The sequence below is a fragment of the Camelus bactrianus genome, chromosome 4 (assembly GCF_048773025.1).
Source record: "Camelus bactrianus isolate YW-2024 breed Bactrian camel chromosome 4, ASM4877302v1, whole genome shotgun sequence".
In the NCBI taxonomy this organism is placed as follows: domain Eukaryota; kingdom Metazoa; phylum Chordata; class Mammalia; order Artiodactyla; family Camelidae; genus Camelus; species Camelus bactrianus.
In genome coordinates this window covers 89,052,449-89,066,645 of record NC_133542.1, presented here as the reverse complement: position 1 = coordinate 89,066,645, position 14,197 = coordinate 89,052,449, and the positions used below count along the sequence as shown (strand labels likewise).

Sequence of the window (14,197 nt, the reverse complement as noted above, 5' to 3'; positions counted from 1 at the left end):
CACACTCAGTCTAGTAATTTTGTATGAAGCTCTGGACTTCTTGGCTACCTTACCTTATCAACGTGTGCCTTTTGGAGTTGTGATGAATGATGAATCTTCCTTTTTTCTTTTCATTTGAGAAGGTTGTAACTTTTTCCTGAGTTTACACAGATGTCGTTGACAGTGTATTTTGTGTTACTTCTCAAAGTGGCAGACTTAGAATACATCATTTACTTTCTTGAATTTTATATTTCTAGCAAAACCTTGGAGAAAGATCTATGTGAAATCTTTTTCCCCCACTCCTGCTTTCTTTTAGATAGTTTTGCTCATGACTTGAAAGACGGAGGTAACTGGTAGACATGCATGTAACTGAATGCATTTGTGAATTCAGCTTTTATAATTTTATCTTGAATATTTGAATAATTCTTTTATACAGTCTCTCCTTCTCTTCCCCCTGCCCCCCTCCCCTCCGACCTCAACTTCTTTTTTAAAACAGGTTTCCACAGTGACTACCCCGGGGTCGTTGATGTTTTCACCTACGTCAAAAAGCTCCAGATTGAATTCTGCTAAAATGTAAATATGGAATTTGCCTTCAAGCAAAGGTAAGCCTCTTCCCCAGTAGCAATGTTTTGTTTAGTTTTCAACAAAACGTCTGTTGACAGATGACCCACATTTTTATTGATTTCCTATATCACACTCCAACACGTGTATTGGAACAAACACCAGAACCTAAATCAACACTTTCCCAAATGGCGGTCCTCAAAAAGTTCATCTAGAGATTCCAGTAGCCCTAGAAGGAAGTATGTGTTCCAAGATCAAAACAGTTTTGGAAAATGCTGCGTACTCTATTTTCTCTCAGTGGTTTACAGTACTTGGTACCCATTCAAGCCAGTAGTTCAGTAGTTAAAGAAACACACACAGCTGACAAAGACACACACACACACACACACACACACACACACACATTTATTTAACCCAATGTTATGAAATATATCTTGAGAAGAGGTTTTTTTTTTTTTTTTTTTTTTTTTTTTAGTACCATATCTTTAAATACCCTTTAAAAGGATGTTCTGTGGAATACCAGTTTGGAAAGTTTGTCCTAAAGCTATTGACTAATGATGACCCTACATACACTCTCCTAGGTTTTATTGTTGCATTAATGATGGAAGTGGGCAGCATTTTTATACTTTTTAAGCAACAGGCCTTAAATGGAAAACACAAAACAAAGTTTACTCTAAGGCTGAATAAAATTATTCTTAGATTTATCCATGAACACTTTGGCAAGCATAGTTTAACATGAGTATAACTACGTTTCACTAAATAAAAATCGAGGGCACTTTTGCCTCTTGTAAGAAGTTTCATGCATATGCCAGAGGACAGAGTTTTGCATGTATGTTTGTTTCATAATCTGTAAGAATTATGGCTGTCTGCCAACTAAATCTTTGCTTTGTGGTTGTACATTATTTGTTATCAGTGAAGTTGTTAGCATTGCAACTTTATATATGCATCTGTATAGTGTTCTGGAGAAGATTTGGTTGAGCCATTATAACTGGTGAATAAACACTTTACAAGGCTAGACACATCTTATCACAGAGCTGAATTCCTTGGGAACTTAAGTAAATCAAAAGATTACAGCTTGTAGAACAGCTAAAGCCAGAAGCAATATCACTTAAACTAACAGAGTTTTGGGTCTAACGCGTAAATCAGAAGTCCCCAGACAGCAGAGGTAAATAATTCTTTGCCTACTTCATCTTATCGATTCCTTTGCTTTTTTTTTTCTCCTGGATTGTTTTTTCACTCCAAAGATTCATTGGAAATATTAAAAAATATTTTTTTTTCTTGGATTTACCCACATTGAAATAAATTGTTGAGACTAAGACCTGAGTTTTACCTAAATAATAAAAACTGACATAAGCAGTTGCCTTTGTACTACCCACCAGTCTATTTAAACCATTGACACGAACATAAGTGACTCTAAATGTATGTCTTCTTACCAATCATCTGAACCATCCAGGCTCTAGGGGATTAAATATTCCAGAAGTGGCACATTGTATAATAGCCACTGGGGTTTTTATTTCCACTCCAACATGATCAATTCACGGTTGTCACCTTGCATAAGTTGATCAACCTACTATGTATGTGCAATCTTGTAATTACATTTATCTTGGATGAGGATGCATTAAGTGTGGCTGTAATATGGGAACCCCTTTCAGCTTTCATTAGTTCAATATAAATCCAAAGCGTGCAGATTCAGCAGGATTGTCTATCGTGGCTTAATTGGAATTGCTGGTCAGACGCATTGATTCTGTTTCACTCAGGTAAAGATGAAAGTTGCCGCAACAGTGGATACTGTGTTTGAAGGTCATTGAGTTGTAGTCAGACGAGGGGAGCAGGAGAGGAAGAGACACACAAAGTAATGGATTTTTCTTTAGTATCTGGGAAGCCTTGAGTGACAGTATCAACTGACCTTGAAATTGCATACTTTTGTGACTCATGGCGTTTGTGTTTGTGTTCCAGAGAAATGTAACAATGTTTTTAAAGAGAGATTAATACAGTCAATTTAAATCTCTGGGAAGCTTTCACCTGACATGATTTATCTGTGGACATTATGATAACACGTAAAATTAAGCGCCTAGTTAATTTCAGGTGAGTCTGACATAAAAAGTAAAATCACTTTTTCATTAGCTTTCTCTTGATCTCAGATTTCTACCTAAGGGGATGTTAGCTCTAAATTCTTCATTTCTAAGCACTGCCCTGAGCTGTCCTCCCCTGCACGGTCTCAGGAAATGGCTCCTCATGCCCCCAACCCTGCAGGCCGGCCGAAGCATTGGATTCTTACCCTTTGCACAGTTCAGATACGCCCATTTGAGCACACGCTCGGTGGAACACCAAGTTAAAGTACCAAATTTATGTTAGTTATTTCAGGGAGAGAATATCAGCTGTTTCAAATTCTAGACTCCAGCCTGGGCTAAACGAGAACTGTCATGTCGTCTACGGTGTATTCATTTTTCCGCAAAAATAACATCAGTCTGGGAGGAACATAGTGAGTGTCCAACAATGTAGAATCAAGGTCTATAAACAGGAAGAGTTAAGACCAAAGCGTCAGATTACAAACATTTCCCAGAACCCTCAGCTGGCAGACAGCTCTCTACGGAGTGAGTCTTTTCTTTCCTTTCTGCCCCATACATACATTAATGCCGATCTTAGAAGCTCATTGTCACACCCTTTGTGGCAGAGAACTGTATAATTAGAGGGTTCCCATTGCTAAGGCATTTGAAAAGACCAGTAGAAATTAGCTTTAGCGTAACTAGTCTCTGCCACTCCTTCTGACCTTAAGGGCAATGTGTGCATCTTACATCCGTCCTCTGGGGGCTGGCTTGTGCTTGCTCCCTTCTCTTTGGCAGTGACTTTAAATAACCAAGTTCTTATTATAATCTTTGGATTTAAAATTAAGTTCTGATGGTTTCTTCTCAGGGCACTCCTACGAGGCCCTGTTTATCCCCAGCCAAATCAGCTGCTTCCCCAGCATTCCAATATTGGAAATGTTATTGTTCCTAATAAACAACTCAAATATGTATTTTCATTTAATCTTTCCCTTTACCTCCACTTCACATGCGTTGCTGCCTGCCACACAGTTTCCATGAGGATCGGCCATGACGTCATTATATGAAGGATGAATTTGGGTTTGTTTTAATTAAAAAAATTACTTTTACTCAGATGTTGGCTGGGCTTGGAGTTGTTCTCTATGGCCCGGAGGTTTTAGGGTAAGACTAGTGTGAGGGTGTGTGTGTGTGTGTTTTGGAAGGGTCTCCTGTTCTGTTAAGGAATTCATTGTCTATTTCTCCTCATGGAACACAAATTGGTTTAGGCAAGTGGAGACTGAGAAGAAGAGATTCCCAAAGATGTTTTCTGTGTGCAAAGCATAAGCTGTCCATCTGGGTACAAAGGGCGAGGATGCAGCAAGATGACCTCTCCTGGCCCCTGTGACCAACATGCAGGAGTCTAGGAGCTGCATTCGAAGGAAAAAAAAAAAAAACCCAAAAGGCAAGACTGCAGCTTCCACTGGGGAACTTCCATAAACTACAGGAACGGACAGAGATGTTCCGTAGTACTTTATAACAATAGGTCCTTTGGTGCCGAACACAGCTTTTATTGCTCCTGTTTTATGTCCTACAAATAGTAACAGACATTCTCCTTTTCTGTTGAGCACAGAAAGCCCCTGGCCCAGACAAGAAGCAACTCTGCACTGCTTTTCAGACATCATTCTCCCTCTCAACTACAGAAACTCTTTGGTTTCTATTATATTTCTGGCCTTTCACATTCCCGATGGTTCATTTGATGAAACCCAGTTGCCAGGTGTATGAATGTGGTTGAAAAGACCCACGCAGGACCAGCAACACCTTCCCACAGCATGGGATGGTCCCCTCCCGAGATGCCTAACTGCCAGCAGGACTGGTACTGAGTTGTTTTCCCACCTGAGGGTCATATGACCCTCTAGTGCTTTTTGTCCTGGTCCCTTTTTAAGTAACCGCACACATTGCATGCTCTCTGGCCAGCGTCCCTGACTGAGGGCAGAGTTCTCCTGTGTAGACTTTTCCACAATCAACATTGGCTCTGAGCTTTAGGAATGGACCAAGGACGGCCACCATTTTTCCTGTTTACAATGGGATTATCCAGGCATGAACTTCAGAAAACATGTGTGGGATTCTGGAATAGGCTGGGCAGCTTTGTAGCACATTCTCTGGTCCTGGACCAGACGCCAAGCACTGCATCCTGTCCGCTCCTGTAACAGCCGTTTCATTGTTTGCTTAGCAATTCTGCTGCGTCTGCAGATTGCCTTGTCTGAGAAGCAGCCCTGAGAAGTTGAGGATGGTGACAATCTTTAAAGAAACATGTAAGTCAATGGTAGAGGCGGATGACTGTGAGACCTTTTATTTTGCTTAAAAAGCAGAGAAACATCAAGCTACAATGATGCAGATTCAGCAGTTTTAAAAATAAAACTTCTTGTAAGTTCAAAGTACCATATAAACTATACCCATGTATCAGTTCTTTCAGGGGCAGCAGAGTTTTAACTGAATCTGCTTGGAAAAATGCATATTTGGTGAAGAAAAAATACTCTGAGTTTTAGGAGCACTGATACTCACTCACATAAAACATGGAAAGTCAGAAAGATTGATATTGACGTGTATCACAGTCCTGGTCAGGACCAGAGAGATGGCATCTCAGGGTCTCTACAGCTCTCTGATCTATGCAGAAATAAACATGGTTTTTAGGCTATTCTTCCTTATTTCTTGTTTTAGAGTATTCCTCATCTCTTCTTTAGACCCAGGAGAAGGTTTCCTGTGGGAGATAGTTATAGAAAATTATGTAAGAGATGAGTACCCTAAGAAGAGATTTGGAAGAAGAGACAGGAAAGCTGACACTGTAAAGCTGACACTGTCTTGTGAGCCAGAAAAATCATGGGAACTTGTACAGGTTACAGGTATCCCCCACTTTTCGAAAGTTTGCTTTATGCCGCTTCGCTTTTACGAAAGACTTAACATTAGTGCCTTTTTTCTCTGAAGAGGATTTTCACTTTTACAAAAAAGAAGCCAAAAGTGAAAATAACGTTCAGCATTTGTTTCGCTGAGTGGTTACAGAGGCAGCGTGCACCCCCAGCGGTCAGTGTGGCACCGCCAAGCTCCTTCCCCGGGAACTACGCTCAGCATTGCTTTGAACCGTGTCTGTGAGCATCTGTGCCGGTCTCAATTATTTTGTGCCTCTATTAGCAGGGCAGGTCCTAAGGTAATTGCTTCTTTGCTTTGCATCATTTTGGCTTCAGAAATGTTTTGTACGAATGCTCTGCTTTCGGACAGTGCATACCCCTGCACCTGTGCACTAAGCACCTACCAGGGTTTCACCTCACTCTTCCCCCAACCCCTGCGAAGCAAAGCATATCATTGCAGATGTGGAACCAGGACTTCAAGAGGTGAGTAAATGGCAGAGCTTGGATGAACCAAAGAGCCACCCTCCAGCAACCTCACTTGGGCTACTGTCCTGTGCTAGTGTGTGGCTGAAGGTTGGAGCCTTGACTTCATGGGTGAGCCACCCACAGCAAGAGGAACTTAGTAAGAAGGGAGATGCTAACTTTATGGCCTTGAATTAAATATACTGTAGTACTTGGACAGAAATTACGCCCTTCTGCTTTTTTTTTTTTTTTAAATAATTGGAGGGGAGAATGGAGAAGAGAAGATGATTGGGCACCTTTGATGCTAAAACAGGACATTAAAATGGGCATTTTGGCTGAAATCCTATGACGATGGATATAAGACACCAAGTGAGGCACCAGACCAAGATGAGCACATTCAAAGCAGGTAGCTGAGAACTGGTTGGGATTCCCCTTCCCCCACGTGGAGTGGTGATGAAGGGGGAGGATTTTATTTTTGATATGCTACAAGTCCCTGTGCCACCCCCCCAACCACCACCATGAGAAAGGGGTGAGAAATGGCTCTCCTTCACCCTAAAACAAGTGAAGGGGCTTTGATCCACTCAGTGAGCTTGATGTCAGTCCTAGTAGCTGGTGGACAAGGGTCTGATTTGCACCTGAAGAAACATAAAGCTGGCTTCCTGCTCTGGTGGTGGGAGAGAAGGAGGGGCTGCTACAGCCCAGGGCATGTCCTCTCAGAATCTGTGGAAGCAATGGATGCATGAGCGGCCCCAGGGCCAGATGCAGCCACACCACTCAGAAAGGCTTGGCATTTCAGACCCTGTCCCAGAGAGGCCATTAGAAAAAGGGACAGATTCAAACGACGGTCGCACATGTTTACTCACCTAGAGACAGTTCAAGTGGTACACTTATATGTATGTTATATTCAATAAAAACTGCTTTTAAGAAGAAAGTGAAGAAGCCTCATCAGAGAGAGTTTTGGAGCATTGCTGGATTCCACCAGGCGGCAGAAAGAGTAAGCAAAAAGTTGGAGGAGAACACATCAGTGACACTAATGGAATTTCAGGTTAGTGGTCCTCAGCAATGAGAGAAATTTCAAAAGAGCTCGTGGAATGTCTCTGGGAGGGAGAGCCAGCTTGGAACACTGGCAGGGTCTGGAGAGCCCTCAACCTGCTCTCAACGGCTCACACCTCCCTCCCTGCCTGCTCTCCAGCACTGGAGGAATCAGAAACCTGGGGATAGCAAGGTAGGCAAGAGTGACTGGGAGAAAAAGGGGAATGTGACAGCACCACCCCCTTCCCTGACTGTGGCTCGCTCCCCTCTCCACAGCAGATCTAGCTAAAGAGGGGTAAGTTCTCCAAACTTTGAATGAAGTTGGAAGCTTTTACTGATATGTGTATTTGGAATTATAAGTACAAATTGAAACCGTGTTTTGGGATACAAATGATTGAGATTTTCTAAAACATAAGAGTGACCAAAAAGTCAGGTTTTCATCAAGGGACAGGAAAAAACCAACCTGGTCTTCCTGCAAGAGGTAAAAGACATGGGAGTAATGAGCTGTAATGGGAAAGAGTCTGAAAAAAATTATATGTATATGTATATGTATGTGTAGAACTGAATCGCTTTGCTGTATACCTGAAACTAACATTGTAAATTGACTACACTTCGATAAAAAAAAAAAGAATTAAAATTTACAAAAGAGAATGGGAGAAGAAAATACGCTCCTTTATTCTAATACCCAAGATACCCATTTGTTCAGTTTACTGATTGTAGTACAATAGTTTACAAGGAAGGCTCTGTGCTATTACTCTAGGGTAGTAGACAGCAAAAGCTGATAACTATAAATGCAAGACTATCCAACAGAAGTATAACGCAAATTGTATATGTGACTTAAAATTTTCTGGTAGCCATATTGAAGAAGTCAAATAAACAGGTGAAATTCATTTTGATAATATATTTTTGCTTAACCTAATATATCTAAAATGTTATCAGTTCAATGTGTAATTAATATTAAAAAGTTTAATGAGATATTTCATTCTTTTTTAATTAATTTAAAATTTTTACTTTGTATTACTACTGTAGATTGTTTATTAATTATGTCTGTTGACAGAATGAAGCAAAAAGGTAGAAATTCACATAATTTCATAGCCTCATCAGCAAGTAATGAAATAAATTAAAACACAGATAAAACTCCATTACATCTCTATTAAATCAGAAAAATCTTTGAAATGACAAACATTGCTTCAAACAAGAAACATTTAAAAATCTTTCCAAATGATTATATGGCCAACTACTGCAAGTGTTATCAAAATAGTTCACATTCTAGAGCCATTTTAGGAAAAACAGTAGAAGAAACATGTGTATGGGGAGGTGATGGAAATATACTTACACTTACTTTTTGAAATCCAGGTATATTTTGCATGTTTAGCACATCTCAGTTTGGAGTAGCCCCACTTAAAATGCTCAATAGTCACATGTGGCTAGCGGCTGCCAAATCTGACCATTCAGTTACAGGGTCTCTGATGAGGTGGAAAATGATCTCAGACAATGCTAGGACTCCAGGCTTGACGGAGGAAGAGGTGGAGGCAGTGTCTCCAAAGTGAGCAAGAGGATGATTTAAGATTCGGCTTTCACTTATTTTAGGTTTGATGAGATGCATATTGGGCAGAGAAGTAGTGGGAGGTGGACGAGAGGCTGAAAGACTCCTGCTTGGGCTGTGACGCCACCATCCACATTGCCATCGGAAACTGATCTGAACCAGCCAGTAAGAGAGGGCATTGAGAGGAGGCCTGATCCCAGGAAGTAAAAGTAAACTCAGCTCACTTTTCTGAAGTAATAACTACTGAGTTGAAGTGTACACGAAAATAAGCATAACGTGCTCCTGTTACTGGTCTTTGCACAAATGGACATGCTTGTCTGAAATAAGAAGTATCCAGCACTGTGCTTAGCGCTATCCGTGAGGTAAGTACTGCTGCTGTCCTGCTTTGGCTGAGGAGGAAAGTGACAAATAAGAGGGACCAAACAATCAACTTCCTGCTATAGAATGTTATCACTGAGGGGACCCTGGAAACCACTGTGTACAAAAACAAAAGTCCCCCTTCCCAGAGGAGGGCTCTGTGCTGCAGGGAGGAGAAGCAAGTTGCTCAAAGGCACACGCATAACCAGAGAGAGGTCCTTGGGTTCTAAATCCAGTGTCATATCATATCATGACATCATGAGCACCATGATGGATGCCCTGTCTCTTCCAGGAACCTGCTGGAGAGCAGGAATGATGATGAGCTGTTTTGTTTTCTTTTAAGATATAAAGCCTTTAAAGAAAAAGGCTTAAAAAAGGTGCGGGTGGGTAAAATAGATGAAGTGGATTAAAAAGTACGAACTTCTAGCTATAAAATAAATAAATCCTGTGGATGTATGTACAGCATGGTGACTAGTTAACAGTAATGTATTGTACATTTGAAAGCTGCTAAGAGATCATACCAGCTTTCATCACAAGGAACAAATTTGTGACTTCGTGTGGTGATGGACAGTAACATCAACTTCTTATAGTGATCATTTTGCAGCATATACAAATATCAAATCATTGTGTTGCACATCTGCAACTAATATAATGTTATTTGTCAATTGTATATGAAAAGGACGTATAGCCTTTTATTTTAGGAGAGAGAAAGTTCTTCTTGTGATGGTGATGTGGTTGCGAGTGATGCCGTGATGGTCAGTCACATAGAAGCCAGAACTGCAGGATGTCTTTGACGAGAAGATTGGGCAGAGGACCAGAGCAGGACCCAAGGTACAGGAATGAAGGGTGGTGTGGGCAGGAGAAGAGCAGTGGGAAAAAAAGAAGGGGAGATCAAAGGACTTGGAGGATGACAACACTGACTGACCATCTGTGCAGGCAATGAGAAATTGGAACAATGTTCATTTTGGTGGACGGGTAAAGGAAATATAGGAGAAAAATGCAGGGGATGCAGGATAACCTTAATAATATAAGGAGCTAGACTAAGGGAAAGTCAAAAAGAAAAAGAAAGCAACATAATTGGCTTGGGATAGATGTCTGAAAGTCACCAAAAATTATTTAGAACTTTTTTTTTTTTTGGTGGCCATTTTGAATGTAAGGAATTCCGAGAGCTTGTAAACCAGTGCCATCCAATAGAAATATAATGCAAGCCACATGTGTCATTTAAAGTATTCTGGTAGCTACATTCAAAAAATATAAACAGGTGAAGTTAATTTTGATGATACATTTTATTTAAAACAAGATGTCTAAAATATTAACATTTCAACAAGTAATCAATATAAAAGCATTAATGAGAAGGTCCACATTCCTTTCCTCATACTAAAGTATGTCTTCAAATCGGGTGTGCATTTGGCACTTCTGTTCATCTCAATTAGGACTGGTCACATTACAAGCACTCAACAGCCACATGTGGTTGGTGGCTATTATATTGGATAGTGTAGTTCTGGACAACTTCCTTCTGAATCATCACAGCTTTGTCCTTTATTTAATAAACTTGTAAAAATGTAAAAAAATGTATGATTTTTTTTTATGAAATTTCAAAACCAGCCAAATTTAAAAAAATTGCTCAGAGATATAAGAATGTGATCAAATTAGAACAAAATGCAGGGGGATGATTATTACAAAAGTAAGGATAATAGTTTCTTTATTCTATGGGGAATACTTGATAATAGAATTAGAAAAAAAAAAGTAAAGGAGAAGAAAATGAAAATTCCCCCAAATTCCATCAATTAGATATGACCACTGCTAACTTTTTTTGCACCTTTTTTAAGAAGGTGGAATTGAATGATGGACATGGGAGCATCCAGAGTGGAGCAGGGTAGCACCTGCTGCTCTGTGGGCCTTGGTCTTTGCTCCTGAGTGAAGTTTCCAAAGTCAAGCTTGTGACTACAGAAAGACTGTGACAACAGGCAGAGGGAACGCTTGGACCATTAGAGGAAGGTAGACGATGTTGGACCACCGGCCAAGTCCAGTGATGCCTGTTCCCAAGGGAGAACACCCTAAGAGGAGAGAGAGCAATTAAGGACATTGACTTTTTCTTTTTTTTCTCCTCAAGTCATGAACTTAACCAATTTACTGGAATTTTAAAAGAATTTACTTGAAACAACAACAAGAACAACATGCCGATAACCTCACAACCCATTAGGTACTCAGGCTTTCTGGAAGGGCAGCTATATAAGTACACCCTCTGGGTCCAATTTGCATTGTCATCTTGGATGGGAAGAACATGGGGATGACAAGTTAGATTGAAGAGCTGCTAAAAGCCAGAAAAACAACAAGCGTCTAATCCATCAATGGAAAACTGTCAGTCCCTTATGTCTTTCTGAGACTTGGTTTGATGGTAATTCAAGCAAAACTTCTGAGTTTTTAACCAGACCTTAATGACAAAGAAAATAAACCATTCCGAGTAAAGGACTCATAAAAAGAACTATGTATCTCATTTTTGGTTCCACAGAGAGTAAATTTGGGTAATATAGTTTACTTAGAAGAAGAGGAACTCTAAACAAGGAGATGATGTAGCTGCATATGTGAAACCCGGCCAGTGAGTTTTGGAGGTGAAATTACCTTGATTAATGACGATGATCTTCAGTGACCTTGCTCTGGCCTTGGGTTGGAACATGTATTGCAGATGACAAAAACTCCCGGGCAGTGGAGCCCTGCTTCCTCTCTCCAGCCCGCCCTGCTCAGTCATCAAGGGTTTGTCTCTGCATCGCTGGTCTCCTAGGCTAAGTGAACTGTCTCAAAGCTGGGGGTTTCCAGGGCTTTCCTCTCTCCCTGCGGAGAACTGGGAACCCCCATGAAGTCTAAATGGCAGCTAGAAGTTGTCAGCTGCATCAGGGAAAGCCTCAGAGAAACATAATGTGTAAAAGGCACCGCAGCATGGAAGCCCGCGGGTCCTCTCTGATTCTCGGCTCCAGCGCTGCGGGAGCCCCGCTGTTCTGCCATAAAAACAACTCGGAACAGCAAGCCTGGGGATGCAGACGCGCATCGCCAACTCACAGCAGTCCCAGCGGCGCCGGCTTCTGAGATCTCGGGAAATGTTTCTTGCTGAGCAGTTTCGAGTGCCGCCCCTAGTAGATCAGAGAGTGGCTTTCTTTCCCATTTATCTCAGTACAGCCTTGAGTGCATAGCTGGGCATCGTTAGAGCCTCAGAAATTAGGCCTGCTCGATCAGGTTTGCTGAAGCCTTGCTTGTCTATCCTCCCTCTGCTGCTCATCCCGGCTTCCTTTATTGCTGCCCACGTGGATGGGCTCAAAAGACACACGCATTTGCCTGCTACAAAGATATTCCCGGTTCCCAGAAAACCGAGCCGAAAGAGCGCACGGTGGTGGCGTGGAAAGAGCATTGGTGAGGGACACAGAGCCTGGGTTCTGATCTCGACTGGGTCGTGACCGATCCAAACGACTCTGCGGAAGCCCTGTCACTTCTCAGGGGCTAGAGAGACCAGGGTGAGCTGGCACTGACCGCTTTAGAACGGGGCCCCAGGCAGTCTGCTTGGGGGCTGTGGAAAATGGAGCCAGAGGCAAGGAGGGGAACCTTCTGGCATCTTCCACCCATTCCAACTGGGGCAGGTCCAGTTTTATGTGCCAACTGCTTGACATCCCAGAATCCCCTAGAGGTTTTATTTAAAGAAATTTAGAGACAGGCTTACAAGGCTTAGAACATTTCAAAACCACTTAACTAGGTGACCTACAGAATTCTGATTTTATGATTTTTTCTGGTATTTGTTGGATTTTGGACATTTTGCAAAGTGTTTATTGATGGCTGGTACAGCAGATTGCTTATCGACTTCTGTATTCATCTACAGAGTGTATTAAAGACTAAAAAGAGACATACAATGATTCTTTACTATTTCTTCTAGAGAGATGGCTATTGCCTTAATGATTGTGGCACTGGTTGCCAATTCACTAATGGTTGAAACATATCATTAGAACTCGAGAACTTGGTCCTAGTCATGACTGTGCCACTAACCGTGGCCTTGAATACATCTTTCACTCTCTTGGGAGGGAGGCAGCCTACTGCATGATTAGGAGCTTGAGATGTGCAGCCAGACTGCCTGGGTTCAAATCCCAGCCCAACTGCTTTTCAGCTAAATGGTTTTGGACAGATCATTGTACCTCTGTGTGCTTCAGTTTGTTATCACTAAAATGAAGATAATACTGCCTACTTCATTGGGCTGTCATGTGTGTTAAATATGTTAATTCATGCAAAGTGCTTAGCTGAGAGCCTGGCATAAATTACATTCCCAATCCACCTTAGCTTTGATTATCTTTGGGGTCTTTTTTTCCTTGTGTGTAATAAGAAGTGGTTGGTTTGGGTGATGGATAAAGTCATCAACTACTTTATGAGACTGTACACCTGTGGTTTCACTGTTGTATTTCCAGGGCCTTGCACAATGCCTGGCACATAATTGCTTGGTGACTGAATGACCAAGTGTCTGCATTTCTCCTTGGAGGAACTATATAAGAACCTATTTACAGATATTTCTTCTGCAGAAATGTTGCCTCATGAAATTAAAACTACCCAGTGTTTAGATGAATGAATTAAGAATGTTAACCATTTATGGAGAACTAACTCTTTTGGTCAGTGTCCAGTCTGGAAAATGAATGAACTCAAGATAATTAGTTCACTAGAGGTCACTGAACATGAGGAATGAGTTACAAAAAGGCCAGAACTTGAAAGCCAGCAGGGATGGTGAGGCAGCCCAGAGAACAGCTGCAACCACGCTGAAGGTGGTGGAGGAAAAATCGAGGAGATGATGCTGCAGCCCAGATGCTGAGGAGCTGGAAGTCAGGGCTGTGGAGGGACAGGCTGTCTGGTGGGATAGATGCTCCCAGATTCACAGGCCAAATAGAGAGGAACCTGTCTCCAAACTTCCACCCACTCCTCCCATTGGCTAAATCCATCTAGGAGCTAACTGGCAAAGGAGGATAAAAATTGTAGTTTGCAGAGGCACTTCCCTGTGATCCAAAGAGCTGCACACAAGGGTGGCGAATGGATTTGAGAGCAAACAGGCCTGTGGGTCAAATTCAGACTGCTGTCTGTTTTTGTCAATAAAGTTTTATTGGAACACAGCCACACCCAGTCATTATGCATTGTCTATGCCTGTTTTCATGCTACATGGGTAGAGTTGAGTTGTTGGGCCAGGGACCATATGGCCTGCAAAGCTGAAAACATTCATTACCTGGCCTTTTCAGATTATGTCTAATCTTCACAACCACCTGCCAGGTAAGTATTACTACCCTTCTTTTACAAATGGGGAAACAGGCTCAGAAAAC

General features: G+C 41.6%; 1 protein-coding gene across 29 annotated transcripts in view; it reads left to right on the top strand.

The window, feature by feature from the left end:
- The window catches only part of LOC105078787 (recQ-mediated genome instability protein 1-like), a 345,845-nt gene extending 331,852 nt beyond the window's left edge, over window positions 1–13,993 (top strand). For 15 of the 29 annotated variants that reach the window (XR_012506735.1, XR_012506739.1, XR_012506743.1 and 12 more), the window contains 4 exons: window positions 476–581; window positions 2,497–8,866; window positions 9,563–9,692; window positions 10,691–13,993. The gene's annotated coding sequence lies outside the window, so the exon portion shown is untranslated. The other 14 variants (XR_012506759.1, XR_012506758.1, XR_012506757.1 and 11 more) reach the window with 11 other exon arrangements.
- The last annotated feature ends 204 nt before the right edge of the window (window positions 13,994–14,197 follow it).